We start from the raw sequence: 20,654 nt of genomic DNA, 5'->3' as shown, positions 1-20,654 counted from the left end.
ACGTATTTTCCGCACCTTTTATCTACATATTATATTATATTTTATGTGTTTTTACTGGTTTTATATAGATTTCACATAGTTTTGATTATCTTGTAGGCAAAGGGTTGAATGGAAGAAAAACCGAGCTTCTTGAGCAGTTTACGGGTCTTTACGCATACAATTTCAAGAAACAACTCAAGGCCCGGCCCGGTTACATATTGGAAAAGCCCAAGATACATTATATTATAATATATAAAAAAGAAAAAAAAACCCTAAGGAGGGCAGCCATTGCCGATCGCAACTGAGCAGGGAAAAAAAAAAAGAAAAGCTAGGGTTTGAGGTGGTGGCGGCTAAGGAAGGAAGAAGAGGCAAGAACCAAAGCTCGGGATTGATTCCCCATCGTTTTTTATAGCAAGGAGCAGCCCCATATTCATCCATATCATTTCTTTTCATAACATTGTTCATCATCTTATTTTATTTGTTCAATTGATACATAGTTTTGCAATTGTGTTAGAGATTGACTTGTTTATGATATTTGTTGATCATTGAATGTTTGAATTGATGTTTGAGATGAGTTATAAGACGTTTTTATTGAGTATTTGCTGCTGTCCAAATAATATGCTAGGCTAATCTTGTTGGTTCTACCTAGGAATGATGATTATTGTTAGGTTTTGATGAGTTTATTGGATTGTTTGATTGATAGATGTTAATTGTTATTGTAAAGTTTGATTTAGACATGAAATAGGTTGTGTTTAAGGGCTGAAAATTTTAGTAATTCATTGCATAAACTCCTTGCGTTGGTTGATTAGTTTTGTATTGATTGATCGGTGCTTGTTTGATTATAGACTTGTGTTTAGGGTTTGTTTGCGGTAAGAACAACCATAGGATTTTGTTGCATGATTTATTGGATTAACTACAGCGGTTAGACACCTTCTTAGAGACCGAGAGGTGATAAGTTAAGGTTGTCTCATTTCCTTTGCATGCTAGAATTAGGATTGTGCGAGAGCGAGTTCGTTTCTTGTCAGGTTTAGGTGTTTTGAGCGACTAGTTGATCTATTTTGGTTTAAGTTGAATTGTTCCTCTATCCTTGGTTGTGTAGTATTCATTGCTATTAGGGTCGAATGTTGGTGAGACCGAGAGGTGAGTCAACATTAGAACACGTTAATAATTGTTTCCCGGTTTGGTCGTTTTAGCCGATTTTGAGTAGTTTCGGCTTATTAAGTGAGACCGATAGGTGATCCAATGAGCCCGAGCGATCCTTAGTCGTGTCATCTTTAGGGACCGGTGTCTAGATATCATTCAATCCATTAGCTTATTAGGCCTACAGTTTGATTCAGACCTAGGTAGACGTTTTTCTCCATACGAAGTTAACACAGTTAGTTTGTCGTTAAGTTTTCCATTTTAGATAACTTTTGTCAATCAGTCTAGTTAGTTCAGTTAAGTTAAAAGAAATCAAAAATCAATTAAATATTATTCTTAGTGTCCACGTGTTCGATACTCGGACTTCCTAGGTCTATACTACTTGCAATCGGTACACTTGCTGGTTGTGTGTGGTTGTAGGATTTTCGTTTTAAATTTAAAGCTTAGTTGTGAGGGTCATTGTTATATGGTTATCCGACACACATCACACCCTCACAAACTCGTCCCAACACCCAACTGGTCAACCAGAAGCGTAGCATTTGCAAATTGGTCTGCACCCATAGGCCATGCCAACATCATCACACCTGCTTCAATTCCTTCCAAGATAGAGTTCCACCCACAATAAATCAGATACGAGCCTACAGCCCGATGTTTAAGTACAACTAGTTGTGGAGACCAACCTTTGACTATGAACCCTCGATCCGAACCGCTCACCACATCTTCTTCGAGCCCACTAAAGATCATCGTGCGTGAATCACTTGCATTCAAACTAAATATAAAGTCGATGCTACTATATTTTAGTGCACGTGCTAACGTGCACGTTTGCATCTCACTTAATATGGCTCAACTGCCAAAACATATATATACTACTGAGTCAACGGGTTTTTTATCCAACCAGATGAGCAGGTCATGAGGTGGGACCACCCTCGACTTGTTTCTTGCACTAGCCATCGGGCCATGTTCATCAAGAAGTAATGGGCCAATGGCACAAACTAGATCATGACCCATTTGTTTTTTTCATGTAGTCGTCAATGTAAACCCCTTCTAGTCCATTAAATGTGTTGTACACAATTCCCCAACTTTTCATATTGGGCAACATTGCCCTCCTGAAAGATTCAAAATCATGGTCTCCTTTTTTATAATTACGTGACGCTGGTGGCAAGTGCCACCAAGGAAATTTGGGCGAGTTTGGGATATCCGGAAAGGAAATAAAAAAATTTTCATCTTTGTTTGCATTATTATCATTAATATTCAGTATGTCTCGCTATAACGCATGAAAAATGGACGAACCAAGAGCACCGGCCTGAAGTTGAAAACATTATTTGTTTAATGCCTAGGTGGGATGCGAGCTCGGTAGTCCACCCGAGAAAGAAGTCAGAGATGACGATCATTGGCAGTGAAGGCTGGGATTTGAACCATTTAACAATGGGATTAAACAATTGTTGTGTGGAAAGTATTTTTAATATAATGGGTTATGAGGATGATGGGCTAATTTCTGGATCAGGCAAGAGAAGCTTGTGTAGAGAAGGATATGAGGAGAGGAGAGGGTCAATTAGTGGGAGGTCAGCTGCGGAGATGATGACAGCGATGGTGAGGCCACGACAGAGGAGGTGGTGGGTGAGTTCGGGTGAGGGAATAACATGGCCATATCCAAGACAAGGGTAGAATAGTACGTGTGTGTTGTTGGTTGATTGATGTATGTAAGTAAGATTGTTGTTGTTGAGAAGGTATAATGTTTACACTTTTATAAGGCTAACGATTATTGCTTGTTCTCGGATAGATTACCATGAAACTATATGATCTCTCATATGAAATAATGCTATGCTATGTTATAAATATTATATGAAATGATATTGTAATATTTTATGCTATGCTTATGCTATTATTCATTATGCAATATTATAATGTGTATGTTATGTTATGACATGTTAATATTATGTTAATATGTTATAGTATATTATATATGCTATTTTATGCTGTTTATATATATGAGGGAATCCATTCCAAACACTAAATACTAAATATTATCAGAATAGATTAAATAAATTGAATTTGCTCATTTTTTTAATCTAAAGAAAATAATATAAAGGGATAATACGGCCAGAGCTGAGGAACGAGTAGTGAGTAAATGTGTGTTGCATGTAGTAGGAGACATGTTCATTGTTTTGATAGATACAACGCTATTGGAAGTCCTGATAGTATTATGTATAGTGGGATAAGTAGGTTATTACCAAGGAATGAAGCCATGTTATTCAAATATCGTGTTTATAGTGTAACATTGAGATCATACTAACGTGTTTTTGATCATTTCTCTTCTTAATACCATTTATTTATAGATTTTTTTTATATAATAAATGAAATTAGTATTTAATTTTAGTCAGTAATATTAGGTTTCAAAAAGTTTTTTTTTAAATATATTTATTTTTAACAGCAAATTATTATATCAATTTTGTTCACTATGAAACCAATGACTAGTAAAACAAAAAAAAACATAAACGAATATCGTATTAATTATGACAGTACCGATACCGGTGGTGCAGAATGCCGAAATACCAAAAGTGACATGCATCAAAACCAAAAAACATATAATTGAATACAGGTTGTTTGGTGCCGGCACTTATGTATTTTGATGAATACCGGTACCCAGTAAAAAAAATTGTGAAGCTATATTTTACAATACTAAAAGATACTTTATTGTAAATAGGTTTTGTCTCTACAAACTTAGTTTTTTTTTAAAGTTAATGTGTACAAGTTATTAAGACAATTATATTTACTAAAAACATAAAATAAAATTAAGGTGTATTATTTTAATAATATAAAAGGTGAAATTAAAAACGAAAAAAATAAAATAATTAGACATGATATTATTCACTTCATTGCCTATGGTTATCTACCTATTCTAATAACGTAAAGTAACTGTTTACACATGTCATTTGGAGATTCATTCTTAACCAAAATTTTCCGCTCAAACTAATTTCTTATTTTTAATGAAAACTTAATTATGTTAGCGTAATCAAAACATATCAATCCATCATTTAATCAAGTAACTAATTACATAGATTAAAGAGATAAAAAATATGCGGGTATTTATGTCAGTACAATAAAACTATTTATATCTTCAATTAAATCATATATACTTTTTTTTATTTATTAAATCAATTCATAAACACTTTTCTGTGTATGAAATGAGTGAGAAAATTATTGAACGGTATTTATAAGTCTAAGAAGATAAAAACAAGAAGAAATTATGAGCTAATAGCAATTTTGTTTTCACGTATTCATTCAACTTCCATAGATTCGTGGAGTTCTCATCTATCTCTTTTAAATCTGTAATACAAAAGCGTGTTTTTAGTCATTCTAATTTAATATATGATGTTCTTTTTTTATGTCATTTATAATGAAACATATTATCATCTTTTGTTAGAATTCGCTATTCCAATAAAAAATATAATTATAACTTATCAAATCACTATGTGTGTCTTTTTCGTAATTATGAATAAATTGCGTAAGAATGCACCATGTATTCGTATGAATATTCCATTAGAAAATATAATCTGAACTTATTAAACTATTTAATTTAATAGAATATAGTTTTTTAATTTAATTTTTTTTAATATTTATAATTTAACTGTATTTCTTTTGAGCTATCGTGTATTTATTTAAAGCTAGTTAATATAATAGTTGACAGATATTGTAATATGATCATTCAGGTTAAATTACATAGTTTAACTATTTTATTAGGCCACATTATCTTTTCACTATTTTATTTTCCCATCTTTCAAGAATGGCATGGATTTCTATCATAACACCCATTATTTAAATAAATAGTTCAAATAAATAAAACCTAAATAATAATTTATGAATGTTGATAATATAATAATAAAATAACTATTAACTTAGATAAAATAATTGCAAATTATTTGAGTGTCTAAATTTGATCATTTCATATTAATAAACATAAGCTTAAATTACATAGTTTAAAATTTAGATATCTAGTGTTTAGTGGGCAATCGACTTGTGTAAATATGCTCTAATAAATTCAAGTAAAAACTGTTAATAAAAGTAATAGTATAATGTTAATTTAATCATATTATAATAATGGTTGCTTAATAATAATGATAATAATGGTATCATAATATTATATAATAAAAATAGTATAGTGTTAATAGTATAATGAATATAATTGTATAAGTATATATCATTAATAATATAATGATAATAATTGTAAAATAATTATATACACAAATAAAAATATAATAATAAAAAGTACATTTGTGGATGCTGGCTTCATCACGTGGTCCGGGTTCAAAATGAAATTAAGGTGTGTCATATCCTATCATTATCTTATCATAAATAATGAAGCTTAGGTGTCAAACCAATATTTAATTTTAACATAAATTTTCCCTCATAATCTTCTAATCTCTCATCTTATTTATCTTATCTATTCATTGGTCATTTCCTTCATAATATTCTAATCTCTCTTCTCGTTCACCCTAGATACCCAAAGATCATGAGTCAAAACCATTTTGGTAACTGGGTTATAAAATAGTTAGTAAATTAAAAATAAAATATTGATTAAAGATCAAACAAGTAGTAATAGAAAGTTAAACAAGTAAAATATTGGTTTGTTCATTTGTTGTCATTTTCCCCATGGACACTATATGCTGCATTATCCAGTGTAACTAGTAGATGTGGTCTAAAATTGTTAATATTGGATTACGATGGGAATACTTGTAATAAAACAAAAAATGTTGTAAATAAAGAGATTTTCTGAAGTTTATAAATTTAAGATCTAGATTTCTTATTGTTTGTATTATATATTTTATTATTTTTTTCATCATTGTTATGTGAGCCTTCTTAGCTCAGAGGTTAGAGCATCACATTTGTAATGCGATGGTCATCGGTTTGATTCCGATAGTCGACTTTTCTCTATTTGTTTTATTCGATGTTTTACATGATTGATAATGCATCTTTGCAATCAAAGAATATTGAAAAAATAAATAAAATAAAGGGTCTTTATCTTTTCGCAAACCATTGATTTGTTATATTATTATGTTATAGGAATATCCAACTATCTCACGAAAAAAGTCATTTTCTTTTGCCATATATAGAATAGAAAGATCTTTATATTTATCTAACTCATCTCAATATTCTTAATACTTTAGTAAATTTGGCTTTTTCTTTATTTAGAATTTAGTTCATTTTTAGTTTAGGTTTTCAAATAACGGGCCTTATTTATTTTCTATCACTTGACAAATTTTGTATAATATACGGGTTGAAAAGCTAGTTATTTTAATAATATAAAAAGGTGAAATTAATAGTAAAATGATAATAAAAATAGTATAGCATTAATATTATATATAATGATAATAATGGTATAATAATATTATAAGAAATAAAAATATAATAATAAAAATTACACTTGTGGATGCCGCCTCATCACGCGATTTGGGTTTAAAAGACACCGGTATTAAGACATCCGGAATTGTGTTCCCGGTTTACTAGTTGGTGCCAAACACCAAGCCACTTCATTACTTCCACCCTCTCACACTTAAATTTTCTTTAAAATAAATACACACATTTAATACCTATTGAATTGCTAAATAAATCCAGCTTTAATTAAAGGTTCATCAATTTGGATTACCACTCCTATATAAGTTATTTCATCATCCTTCAAAATCAACAAAACAAAGATCAACATGGCAAGGTCTTTGATTTTCGTCATCACTCTTTTGTGGCTTATGACCATAGGTAACTTTTAGCTCTTTTGGTATTGATTATATGTAATTAACTCTAATCAATTCAAAAGGAAAAATGATACATATTTTTTACATTTGTAGGGACGAAGTTGCTAAAAGCAACAGAAATTTGTACCGACACCCACTTTATTCTCATATGTGACAAATTTGAATGCAGTCATCTCTGCCTCCAGATAAATGGATATCGTTCCTATGGAGAATGCAAGAATATATTTCGATGTCGTTGTTACTACGAATGTCCAGATAAAACACACTATGATTCGTCAAATTTCTCCCCCCAATTCCCGTCTTAACTCCTCATACCATTCTCATGATGTTTAAGACTGCAAACTATAAAGTGTTATTTTTGATTTGATAATAGAATATGCGAGGTGAACTTTGCTTGGATTGATTGCTCATGTAGTTTTTTCCCCATCTCGGCTAGGATTTTAGCAAGTCAGATTTCGTATTTAATATATACAACCTCAGTCTTTTCAAAAAATAAATAATAAATAGTTGATGTGATTCTAAAAAGTCCTGACGGAAAGTTATTACTTTATATTATCTACTAGTTGGATTCTCCTGCGTGTTACAACGGAAATTTGCTACATGATATTGGATTTTAATAATCCCAACTAAATGTATTGATTGATAATAATCTCAACTAAGTTTATTGCTACTGGTGATCCCAAATTTTTAAAAGTCTGCCCTTAGTGGTACCTTGTTAAAAGGATTTAACGGTGCTATATTTTTTCTAATTTCAAAATAATGTAATAGTGATTTTGACCAGGAGGATATGAACCGATTATTATAAAACTTAGTTCGAAACGGTGCTCCAAAATGATGAAACAATGCTTCAATTTGGGTCTTTGAACTACCAATTAACAAAAATCAAGTCGTTTGGATCATCGTTTCAAGCTAAGTTTAACATCAATCAACATATCCTCCGTCGATCGAAAGCCTAATACATTAGCTTGAAATTTGGAAAAAAAATATAATGCCATTAAGTCATTTTTAATCGGGGACCACTGAGGGCAACTTTTTTTTGAATTTGTGACCACCAGTGGGAATAAACCTAGTTGGAATTATTATCGGCCAGATAAAGATAAACAATTCATATTAAAAGTCTTTAACGTTTAAATTATCTTACTCTTGTTGAATCCATGCTAATTGCTTCTTCGAAAAAATCTGTCACCATGATCATCGATGTCCTCCTTCTAAGAATTGCCACCATGATCGTCCATATCTTCCTCCTTGGTATCCATTGACAATAAAAAATATAATTTTATGGCAATCTAGATATTGAAATACCTTCTCATAATAAAAGTGACCCAAAACATAATTTGTAATAATACATGACAAAGCAAATAACACTTCACCTTGTTCAACTATACATGTCAACAGATAATCAAAATCACTAAGTAAACAAACTAACTGTCAAGAGAAGCCATAATTAATAAGGGCAATTACAATGCCCATTAAAACAACAAACACGCAAGGAATTAGAAAGCGCCCTAAATGAAAAGAAAAGAAAAATCCAAAAGACTAAAAGAACACACTCTACAATTTAGAAACAATACCTGGCAAAAACAAAACCAAATACACCTGAACTCCATTATACCAAAACATTAACAAACCACAGTAAACAAACTTTTAATACCATCCTATCCATTTGCATAACCACAAACTTATTCATCCGGTCCAAAAATAATCTCAAATAAAAAAAATCTGTTATAAACTAGAGAGAATAGAGAGGAAATATATGTCATTAGTGTGTAAAATATCACTATTACAATGATGAATATATATAGTAGAATACATCTCAAAACCAACAATATAATAAGTATATAATAAGTATTCTGTTCAATCCTCATAATGAGATATAATGGGGAATAATGTCTTTCTTTAAACCATAAGTTTCATAACACTATCCCTCAGACATATCACCGTTTATTATACATATTAACAACATACTTCAAGATGATGTTAAGTTGGTACTTCGGGACCAAGAAAGTAAACCAATAACTTTGGATTAGTTATATGCCTCATTAAAAACCTTACTAAGAAAACCCAATGGGACAAATTAGTTAAAGAAAAAAGAGTTCAACGTGTATAATGCTCCTCCTCAGATAATTCACGTATTTCAATATGTAGAACTTGATCTTTGATAATGAGTGCCTAACTTGATCTTTGTGTAGTCTTTTCATATCCGCATTAAGTAAGTTGCATTGTCTTCATAATAATTGTCCGGTTCTTCTTCATTAATTATGAATTGATACTTCTTAATACATATATGCTCGAACTTCGTGTCCTATGCATTTCCCATTATGACTTCACTTATGCTATGTTCTACTTTTAAACAATTAGACAATCAATCAAGCCTTTCATATATTCACATGTAATCACATATTCATGTCTCTAGCAATTAAGCTAACTTTCTTATTGAATCTTACATTATGCATGAATTAATCATGCACTTTACCATTACTGGACTTGCTTGAGCGACACATGGCTTTCTTGAACTGGCTTCTTCTTCCTTTTTCTCTTTTAATCTTATTCCCTGTTCGAGTCTAAGCATGTAGAATGCTTATTTCTCTTGAACTTATGCTCTGATACCAACTTGTAAGGCCCCAGACCTGGGTGCCCTACTTTGTTGTTGAATTTACTCATAAACACAGTTCTAAATATCAGAGTGAATTAAAACTTTTGTGTAATAATTAAAACTTGAACCATCATTACATAATCTTAACTTAAACAAACATTCCAAACATGTCTTAATTTCAAAACATAAATAAAACAAGATATAACGCTTCCTTCTTCCGATGCCAGTCTTCATTCTTTAGTGCCATGTGTGCTCCTCAAGCTATCTGCCTCATTCTATTTGTCTGTGTGCATACTAAAAGTCAGCTATGCTGAGTGGTTCTAGTTTTACAAGTCACAGGCTAGTCTTACACATTTTAAAATATATTTTCGTATCCAAAGACACTATTCTTTCTTTTAACTTGCACTTACTTTCTCACTTCATTCATACATCTATTCTTCCATAATCATACATTTACTCTTACTTCTTACATATTCATAAATTTATTCTTACATATTCATTCATTTATGTAACATTCGTTATTTTTTAAACCCGAAAACCCGACCCATTTTGAATTTTTGGTTTTGTTTATATATATACCTCAAGTGTCGCTTAATGTAGGTTATAGTCGTTGATTTTTATTTCGCGTATTCTTGTTCATTATTCATCAATAACATTATATTCACGATGATTTACGTTTATCGTTCGCTCGTTTTCATTTCGTTTTATTTAATAAACAAGACTTCGGGATTTAACGTTTTAAGTGTTAAAGTTTTACTAAAGTTAAACACGTTGCAAACTATTCGTGTATAAATCGAAAGATATCCAAATATTAAACTTTATTAATTTTTTATAACAAATCCAAAGTACAAGGTTCAAATCATAAATACAATTTAAATTCTGTTTTAATACAAACTGAAACTTGAGGGGGCAAACTGAAACATTTAACTTAAATATATATTAAATTAATAAAATCATCCCCAACCCCACCCCACCCCACCCCACCTGCCCGTTTTCCCGACCAACATCTTCAGCCGCCGGATTCCGGCACCGGATATCTTGCAAACCACCTCAAACTCCGTCCTTGACCCGTAATGTTCGCATAACGTATTCTTACTGCTATAATCAACCTTAGTTAACGATTTAATTATTTTATAAACGGCCATAACTGACATTATAATCCCGTTAGACTCGCCGGAAAAACGGTAATCACATTAATGATCATTTAACGAACCTACGCTCCACTAACCAGTATAAATATGAGCCTAACCTCGAACCAAACTCATTCACAAACTCCATTATCACTAAAATACTCTAAGCAATCCGTATTTAATCTTCAAAGCTTCGGATTCCGGCTACCTTGTTCAACCCCTTCCAGACACCATATAAGGTAATTGTTATATGGTTTTGAATCGTGTTAACCGTAAATCATAACCCCTAACACAATTTAAACAAACATGGAACGATTTAATAAATTGATTTTGTTAGGGTTTATGAAGAAGATGAAGTTAAGTTGTATTTATTTAAATCTCGTTTCTGTTTATACTACCAACTGATCACCTTGGTTTGGTTGTTGAACCAGTAAGATGTTAAACCACAGACCCGGGTCAAAGCAGTTTGTTGTTTCTTTTTTTTTTAAACCCTTATTTATTATATATAAATCAAATAAATTATTTAATAATCAAAATAAATCAATTAAAATTATTTTTTAACTAAATAAATTTTTTATAAATTATAATTTATCGTTTTCAACTAAAACCAAACTATCACGTTCGTTAAACCATCAAAAATAATTTATGATTCCGTTACTTTAATTTATTAACTCGTTAACTTTAATCCGTTAAACCCGTTAATATTAGTTCGTTAATTTTAAACCGTGAATCTTAATTCCATTAACTTAAATTCGTTAGCTTTTAAATCACTAAACTTTAGTACGTTAACTACGAATCCCACCTTGTTAAATCTTTATAATACACTAACGACATTGATTTCGGACAAAGTTTAACCGTTACAACCGACGCTCCATAAACGTTAAAATTCTCATATTTGTTGAAACAATATTTAATATAAACGTCAATATTATAACTCTTCTTCGTTAACATAATCTAAGATAAACTTTTACCATTTAAAATCTATGTCTTGTATTTATCATAACTTTCATATTAATATTAAGTTGTTATATTAAATAATAAACATCGTTAAAATTTCGTGAAACTTAAATTTATTATTATAATATAATATTATAACACAATAAAATACTATAAAATATTTTAACTAATGCTTTATCCCGCAAACCATATATATATAACCTTTTCAATCCCGATAGTTAGATTTTGTTTTTGTTTTAATTATAGTTGAAAAGTTCAATCATTTCGGCTTCATTAACGCACTTTCGGTTGCTTCGGTTTCGTATCGTGCTATCGGCTTTTATTGCATGTTTAGCTTCGATTTCAAGGTGAGTTTCTCACAACCCTTTTTTCAACGTTTTCATATTTTGGGGTAGCATATGTATTTATTACAAATTCAAGTATTATGATTTCGATTACAAACTACAATTCACTATATAGACTTGTGTGTTTACTTGATTACTTGCTCAGAATTACTTGCTCAGTGGTTTCCTCAATAAGTATGATCATACGCCTTCCTTTGCACTCTAGTCCATTTGTATCGAGTGGAAAGGGGCCTCATTATCCAAGTACGTTGGTTGCTACCAACTGGAAAGGACCTTACTTGCGCGATTACCTAAGTACGTTGGTTGATACCAACTGGAAAGGACTTTACTTGCTCCTTTATCACTTCTCCATGAATTGTATGATTTTTATGTATTTATATAAAACTGTGGGAACTCACCAACAATGTAAATAGTTGACATTATTTTATACACATGTTACAGGTACCGTGATTAGAGAATGATACTTGGGGAAGACACTAGACTTAGGTTATTTAAACAAATGGATAAAATGTTTAGTTGTATTTATATTTCCTTGTATTCTTTGTTTGCAAACGTGTTTATATGATCTTTAAATCAATTAATGATAATACTGTCACTTAATAGTGTCACATGTGTTTTGAACAATATGTACGTCACACTCGGGCGTTTCCGCTTTAGCCAAGGTGTTACAATTTACTGTTATATTCTTGCACAGATATTATAAGGGTCTGTCATCCTAACTCTTGCACCGATTATAGAGTTGGCCACTCTAACTCTTGCAATGATATTATTAATGTATGCTGCCTTAACTCTAACACATATATTATAAGGGTCTACCGCCCTAACTCTTGCACGGATATTATAAAGTCGGACACTCTAACTCTTGCACAGATGTTATAAGGGTCTGCAACCCTGAATCTAACCCTCTTACATAACTCTTACAATCATATAGCAATAAGCACAATGGGCATCATATGAAAAATTCTTACGTTAGTTATTTTCACACAACCGTTTATATATAAATATATTCTTCTTTTTTCACAAGTATGCACACAGCCCAAAAAACCTTTCAAGGAAAGGGTCTAGAACTTACATGGGTCCTGTTTCTTTCGGAATTGATGGTAACACATCTTTTCAGCTGGGCACGGCTAACGGTTTAGCACGTATAGATGTTAATTACTACTTTTCTATCTAAGTCTTACTACCTAAGTTAGAAACTAATCTAACATAGCTAATGATGTTACTAATCCAATCGCATCGCATATATGAACCAATCGCGTCGCATATACGAACCAACCGCATCACATATGCAAAACCAATCGCATCTCTTATGTGAGACCAATCGCATCGTATATACAGAATCAATCGCATCTCATATGCAAAACCAATCACATCGTATATGCGAAACCAATCGCATTTCTTATATAGAACCAATCGCATCGCATATGCTAACAAACCACATTTCATGCGATCGCATTTCATTTCCATGCGATGCGATTCTGCCCTTTTAGTGATCCTAAGTGTAGTTTGTTACAATTGTTTTTCAACCATTTTATTGTCATCTAACCCCTCTTAATGACTTGTTTTACTGTTATAACAAGTTCTGGGTCATAGCAAGCTCGTCTACTTGCTTTTACATGGTTTGGACGTTACCCGTTTGTTCCGAATCTCCCCCATTAACTTGTTTTTCACCAAGTTTATGTTTTCCTTACATGCTAAGGTTCGATTTACTATCCTACCATGTTTAATGACAAGCCGACCTCAAACACTCAACCTTTTATTAAAAAATGTACATTTTGGATCTGGTTTGTTTCGGGTCGGACTTAACAAGAGAATCTTGGTATGTTTCTTGCTATATGATAAAGATCAAACACGAGATCTACCCTTCTTTCAGCTCGGATATTGTCACAGCCCCGACCCCTATACCCCAGGAGGGGAGCCGTGAACGTTGAGTGGTGGTATCGATGTTTATTAAAATAATTTTCAGCGGAATATTTCATCAGAACCGTAGTTAAGAAAATTAATTAAAGTTGTAAAAACACCATAATTCTTATTTCATAAACTGGGATAAAAACCCATTTTTATATAAACAAAAGTTTTATAGGGATAAACCCTAATTTACAAAACACATTTCTTTATTCTGGTGACAAGCCACTTATTTAAGCTGGAAGCCCGCAGAAATCATTCCTTTGTCTCTAACAAGTCACCTGAAACATGTTTAAAAATATTTTATCAGCAGGAAATACTGATCAAATATTCTGGTGACAAGCCACTTTTTGTGAGTACATTCATTTATAAATAACACATTTTACAGTTACAGCAATAAGATATTTTTACATCTGCCTGCTTACAAATTACCGAAAGGTACTTGTCACTCGACCGTATCTGTGACTGTGGTCATATTACTTATTGGCTAACACTTGTCCAACAAGTAACGTGTAATAGCCCAGTAGGCAAGCCTTGTATACAAAACCCCACAATACCAGTAGTAACCATCACGTAAGTCTACAGAGACTTAATCACTGTAATGTAGTTTAAATCTTTTGAAAATATTTAAACTATCCGTCATGAGTTTGATGGTTTTGGAAAAGCATCATGACAGTGTTGGAAAATCAAATGTCTCACGCAAATGTGAGTTATGCAAAAATTTCAAATGTCTCACCTTGCAAGTTTATATTTAACAAGCCTTCTGGTGTAGCACCTAGATTAAACACAATGTAGTATATTTCTATTAATATAAACCCATAATCATAACAATAATCACGAGACATGAAACTTTACACGATATCACAATGTCATACCTTAGTTAGGTAGAGCGTTTGGATTCGTGTTATAAAAGTTCCTTTCAATCGGAGAGGTACCGTTACAATTACTTGGTATAATACTAGCCATATATATAAGAAATACGAGAGAAAGGATGATTTTTGGGACAATTTTGTGAATTCCAGATTGCTGACCTATTTATGCTTGAATTTGAGCATCTTCGCGTATCGCGAAGGAAATCTTCACGTATCGCGAAGATGCAAAAACACTAAGGCGGCCCCTTAAGAAGCTCGCGGCGATGCGAGCGTGTGAAGTGCAAAGTGCGCCATCAAAGCGCCACATTGCGCCTATCGCACTTCGCCCGTGCCCGTGCGCGTCGGGTGCTTCGCACCCTCCGCTAGGACTACTGGGTGTGATTTGGCACATAAGAATATTATCATGTGAACTCTCTTCCTTATAAAGAGCTTACAAGTTTTGTAATCTAGCGATGTGGGACAAGAGTTAGAAATCCTATTTATACCATGGTGGAAGCCTTCCATTTTCTTCCCTCCACCAATGTGGGATGGAATTTTCTTTTACATTTTCCATTCTTCCTTTTACTTCTTCTCTTTTCTTTCTCATTTCTTCATTTCTTTCTTTGATTAGTTTATTCTTTATTATGGTTTGTTATAGTCTCCCCTCATTATTTTAAATCTCGTCCTCGAGATCTATTGAAATAGTTGTGGGTACTTCCGCTTCATTTCTGATTCTAATTCCCAAGTATATTCTGGTCCATGTTTTGAATCTCATTTTACTTTGACTAGAACTATTCTTTTATGCTTGAGACTCTTGATCTTCCTATCTTCAATTTGTAATGGTTTTTCAACGAATTTCAATTTTTCGTTTACCTTTATATCTTGATGGGGTACTTTTAATGATTCTTCAGCTAGATATTTCCTTAGGTTTCTTACATGAAATACATCATGTATACCGTCCATTTGTTCCGGTAACTCCAGCTGATAGACTACTGGTCCAATTCTTTTAATAATTTGGAATAGTCCAACAAACCTTGGACTTAACTTTCCTTTCTTACCAAATCGAACTACTCCTTTCCATGGAGATACCTTTAGTAGCACTTTATCTCCAACTTGAAATTCTAATGGTTTGCGTCGATGATCTGCATAACTCTTCTGACGATCTCGTGCGGTCTTTAATATTTCCTTGACTTGAATTATCTTGTCAGTAGTTTCTTGTATGATTTTAGGACCTGATAATTGTTTTCCTCCTATTTCTGCCCAACACACTGGTGTTCTGCACTTTCGTCCATAAAGTGCTTCAAATGGGGCAGCATTAATACTTGTATGATAACTGTTGTTGTAAGAATTCTATCAGTGGTAAATGGTCATCCCAATTTCCACCAAAATCTATCACACAAGCTCTTAGCATGTCTTCCAACGTTTGTGTGGTCCTTTCACTTTGACCATTAGTCTGTGGATGGTATGCTGTGCTCAAGTTTAACCTTGTTCCCATGGCTATTTGGAAACTCTTCCAAAAATGAGAAGTAAAACGGCTATCCCGATCAGATACGATGGATAATGGAACTCCATGTAATGAGACAACTTTGTCTACATACAATTTAGCTAATTGTTCCATTTTAAAAGTTTCCTTCATTGGTATGAAATGAGCTGACTTTGTTAATCTATCCACAATCACCCAGATTGTGTCATTACCTCTTCTCGTTGTAGGTAATTTAGTAACAAAATCCATTGTTATTAATTCCCATTTCCATTCTGGCATTTCTAATTGTTGAAGTAATCCTGATGGATTTTGATGTTCAGCTTTAACTTGCGAACAAGTTATACATTTCGAAACATAATTAGCTACGTCCTTTTTCATTCCTATCCACCAATAGGTTTTCTTTAAATCTTGATACATTTTATCTTTTTCGGGATGCATCGTATACTTGGTTTTATGAGCTTCTTCGAGAATCCTTTCTCCTAAATTTCCAATGATTGGTATCCAAATTCTATTCCCCATTCGGAGGATCTCATCATTTCCTTTTGTCAGTTGGTCAATTGTACCATTTCTTTTTTCATTAGCAATGATATTTCCTTCCATTGCTTGTTTTTGAGCATTTTTCACTTCATCAATTAAATTGATTTGAAGTTATATTCTTAGAGCTCGTACTCTTTTAGGTTTCTCGTGCTCTTTTCTGCTTAATGCATCTGTTACTACATTCTCCTTTCCTTCACGATATTGGATTTCACAATCATAGTCGCTAAGAATTTCCGTCCAGCATCTTTGCCTCATGTTAAGCTCCTTTTGCCTAAATATATACTTTAAACTTTTATGATCTGTGAATACAGTAAACTTACTGCCATACAAATAATGTCTCCAGATTTTTAGGGCAAAAATTATTGCTCCCAATTCTAAATCATGTGTTGTGTAATTCTCTTCATGCTTCTTCAATTGTCTGGATGCATAAGCAATAACTTTTTCACGTTGCATTAACACACATCCTAATCCTGACTTGGAAGCATCACAACAAACTGTGAAATCTTCAGTTCCTTCTGGTAATGCAAGTGTTGGGGCATTTGTTAATTTTTGTTTTAAAGTTACAAAAGCTTCTTCTTGCTTATATCCCCATTCAAACTTAACATTTTTACATGTTAACTTTGTTAATGGAACTGCTATTCAGGAAAAGTTTTGAATAAAGCGTCTATAATATCCTGCTAATCCTAAGAAACTTCGAATTTCTGTAGGAGTTTTAGGAATTTCCCATTTAATGATTGCTTCTATTTTGGCATGGTCAACATGAATACCTTCCTGATTAATCAAGTGACCTAGAAATTACACTTCTTGTAACCAAAACTCACACTTTGGGAATTTAGCATAAAGCTTCTCTTTTCTCAATAGTGTTAAAAGTGTATGAAGATGTTTGACATGATCATCACTAGTTTTGGAATAAATAAGTATATCTTCTATAAAGACGATCACAAATTTATCCAAATACGGTTTACATATCCGATTCATCATATCCATGAATGCAGCCGGTGCATTGGTTAAACCAAATGGCATAACTGTAAACTCGTAGTGACCATATCTGGTTCTAAAAGCAGTTTTAGGAATGTCTTCTTCTTGTACCTTTAACTGATGGTATCCTGAGCGTAAATCGATCTTTGAAAAATATCGAGCTCTTTGAAGTTGATCAAATAGATCATCGATTCTCGGTAAGGGATACCGATTCTTAATTGTGACCTTGTTTAATCTATAATTGATACACATACGCATCGATCCATCTTTCTTTTTAACAAACAACACTGGTGCTTCCCAGGGTGATGAGCTTGGTTATATAAAACCTTTTTCTAGTAAATCGTCTAATTGCTTTTTCAATTCTAACATTTCTGTTGGCGCTAAGCGATACGGCGCTTTAGCAATTGGTGATATTCCTGGGATTACATGAATTTTGAATTCTACTTCACAATCAGGCGGTTCTCCCGGTAAATCTTCTGGAAAGACATCAGAATATTCTGATACTACCGGAATTTCTTTTAGCTCCCTTCCTTTGGCGCTAATGATGACAGAAATCATATATACTATACCCTGCTTTCTTAAGAAATTTGCCGCTTTCATTATCGATATAAACTTCGTAGGTCTAAGAACTTTGTCTCTTTGAATTGTAATAATCTCTCCTGTTGGCGTACGAATCTCAACAGAATTCTTATTACATAGGATTCGAGCATGATTGGCTGCTAACCAGTCCATTCCTAATATAACATCGAATCCGACCAAATTCATTGGAAGCAAATTTGCTTTAAACTTATGACCTAATAAGTCAATATTTTCTCCTTGAAGTACTTCATGAATATAAGTGGAATTTCCATCGGCTGTTTCTACTATGCAAACTTGTTTATGTTTGGTTAATGGTTGGTTTAGGACTTGGTAAAAATTCTTGTTTATGAAACTTTGATTTGCTCTGGAATCAAATAGTACTTTAGCGTAAACGTCATTAATAAGAAACGTACCCGCAATGACGTCCGGAATCATTGCTGCCTCTTGTGTAGTAAGCTGAAAAGCTCGTGCGTTCCTCTTAGGTCCATCTGTATTCTTAGCTTTACTGTCAAGAACCTTTATCAACTTGGGACATTCTGGACGGATGTGGCCAGGTTCTCCACAATTATAGCAAACACGAGTTTCTCTTCTTTTACACTCTTCATCTGTATGACCAGCCATCTTGCAGTAGTTGCAGAATTTGGTCTTTTTAAAAGCACATCTTCCTGAATGCCTCTTTCTACAGACCTTACAGAAAGGCTGAGCATAGGATTGCCCTGCCCCTTTCTTTCGAAATTCTTCAAAAATCTTCTGGGCTAATTCATTCTTTTTGTTTTCTTCCTGTGTTCGGATTAATCTGTCTGTCATGGTATTGGCTAGTTCAACTGCTTCCTCAATAGTCTGAGGTCTAGCCGATTTTACCAGATCACGGATTTCACTTACTAATCCTTAAATATAGTATTGTTTCTGGCGAAGCCAGAGCCGGTACCATTCTAACATTCTTGGATATTCAAAGAATTTTGTCGTATACTCACGACATTTCACACCTTCCATCTTGTGGTTCAAGAATATAGTAGCAATCTTTTCTCTTTCATGTGGAGGACAAAATTTTCTTTCTACTATTTCTTTGAATTCACCTCAGGTCATAATGTAAACTATGTTGCTTCCTTTTGCCTGGAGGATTGTATTCCACCATTCTAATGCTTCATTAATAAAGAGATTAGAAGCATATAATATCTTATCTTCTTCAGCACATTTACTAATTCTTATAACAGCTTCTGTCTTTTCTAACCAGCGTAGTGCAGAAATAGCTCCTTCATTTCCAGAAATTTCGGTTGGCTTACAGGCCAAGAAATCTTTGTAAGTACAACCATTAGTTTTTAACTTTTTAGGTTGTTTATTTTTATTTCCTCCATTCACACTATTACTAGCTTCAGTGTCAGATTTTCGTTTATTGCTCTCGGTTTTATCTCTAATAATAGTTACTGGTTGTCTAATAGCTGCAGCAATTTGTGGGATTGCTTCAACAATTCTTTGGGCTATCATATCGTCAATAGCATTCATATTCAGAGCATTTTCTTGATTGGAATTTTCGTGATTATTTTCACGGTTGTTAACAGAAACTTGATTTGACATCTGAATTTCAAACAAGAAGGAATATTAATATCATAATTAAATAATAAAATAAGCAAGGTATTATCCACACATAAGCACAAAACACGTTAACACATAGGCACAGAATATGTCAAAATCGTCGAGCTTTGCGACATTTACTCTTTTATATATATGTGTGTGTGTATATATATATATATTTATACATATGCGTCACTATATTCTATATCTAATCTATATACATGCATCACTATAATTTTTACTTACACACCATTTTTTTTATACAAAGAGGAAATTACGGTAATAAACATATATATATATATATATATTATATTAGTTATATTATATATAGAGTTCTCTATCGTAAAATCGCCAGATCAGGCTATCCCCGATGTTTCTCAATCGGTTGGCGGTTTCATTAAGTTCTTCCCCGTAATGACGGAGTTGTGTGGTTAGCTCCGGTGTCATCGTGGGGTAGTTGGCAGTTTCCGGCTGGAATGGTGTGTACGGGTTTGTGGTCATTGTATGGAATTGCCAATCGTTTGTCCACCATTCCTCAAACTGAGATTGGTTTATGAGGTCATCAGGGGGAAGCGGGTTTTCTTGGTTTTGGTTTGGGTTGGTCGAGGTTCCTGCTCCCATGTTGTTAACTGTTGGTTGGAAGAACTCTCACTGATCTAGGCATCGGCCTAGCCTTTCTTCCATGGGAAGTTCAGCGATGGGTTGTGTTGGAGGGAGTTGTGGTTCAGTTGGTGGTTGAATTTGTGGTTGTGGTTGTGATTTTGGTACTGGAGTCATAACCTTTCTTTTTTGTTTTCTCATTCCTTTTCTCCAGTCCATATATCGTTTTCTTCTTTTTGGTTGATTTGGGGTTGAAGTC

The 20,654-nt window shown here is 33.0% G+C and overlaps 1 pseudogene; it reads right to left on the bottom strand.

Annotated features, from left to right (window-relative positions):
* Positions 1 to 1,589: 1,589 nt before the first annotated feature.
* On the bottom strand, positions 1,590 to 19,030 carry LOC143535736 (UDP-glycosyltransferase 89B2-like; annotated as a pseudogene).
* Positions 19,031 to 20,654: the final 1,624 nt, after the last annotated feature.

This window comes from Bidens hawaiensis, unplaced genomic scaffold (assembly GCF_021521415.1).
Source record: "Bidens hawaiensis isolate Kalapana, Puna unplaced genomic scaffold, B.hawaiensis_p1.1 tig00010577_1, whole genome shotgun sequence".
NCBI classification, from domain to species: domain Eukaryota; kingdom Viridiplantae; phylum Streptophyta; class Magnoliopsida; order Asterales; family Asteraceae; genus Bidens; species Bidens hawaiensis.
Note: the sequence above shows the minus strand (reverse complement) of the source record. Positions and strands in the feature narration are given on the sequence as shown.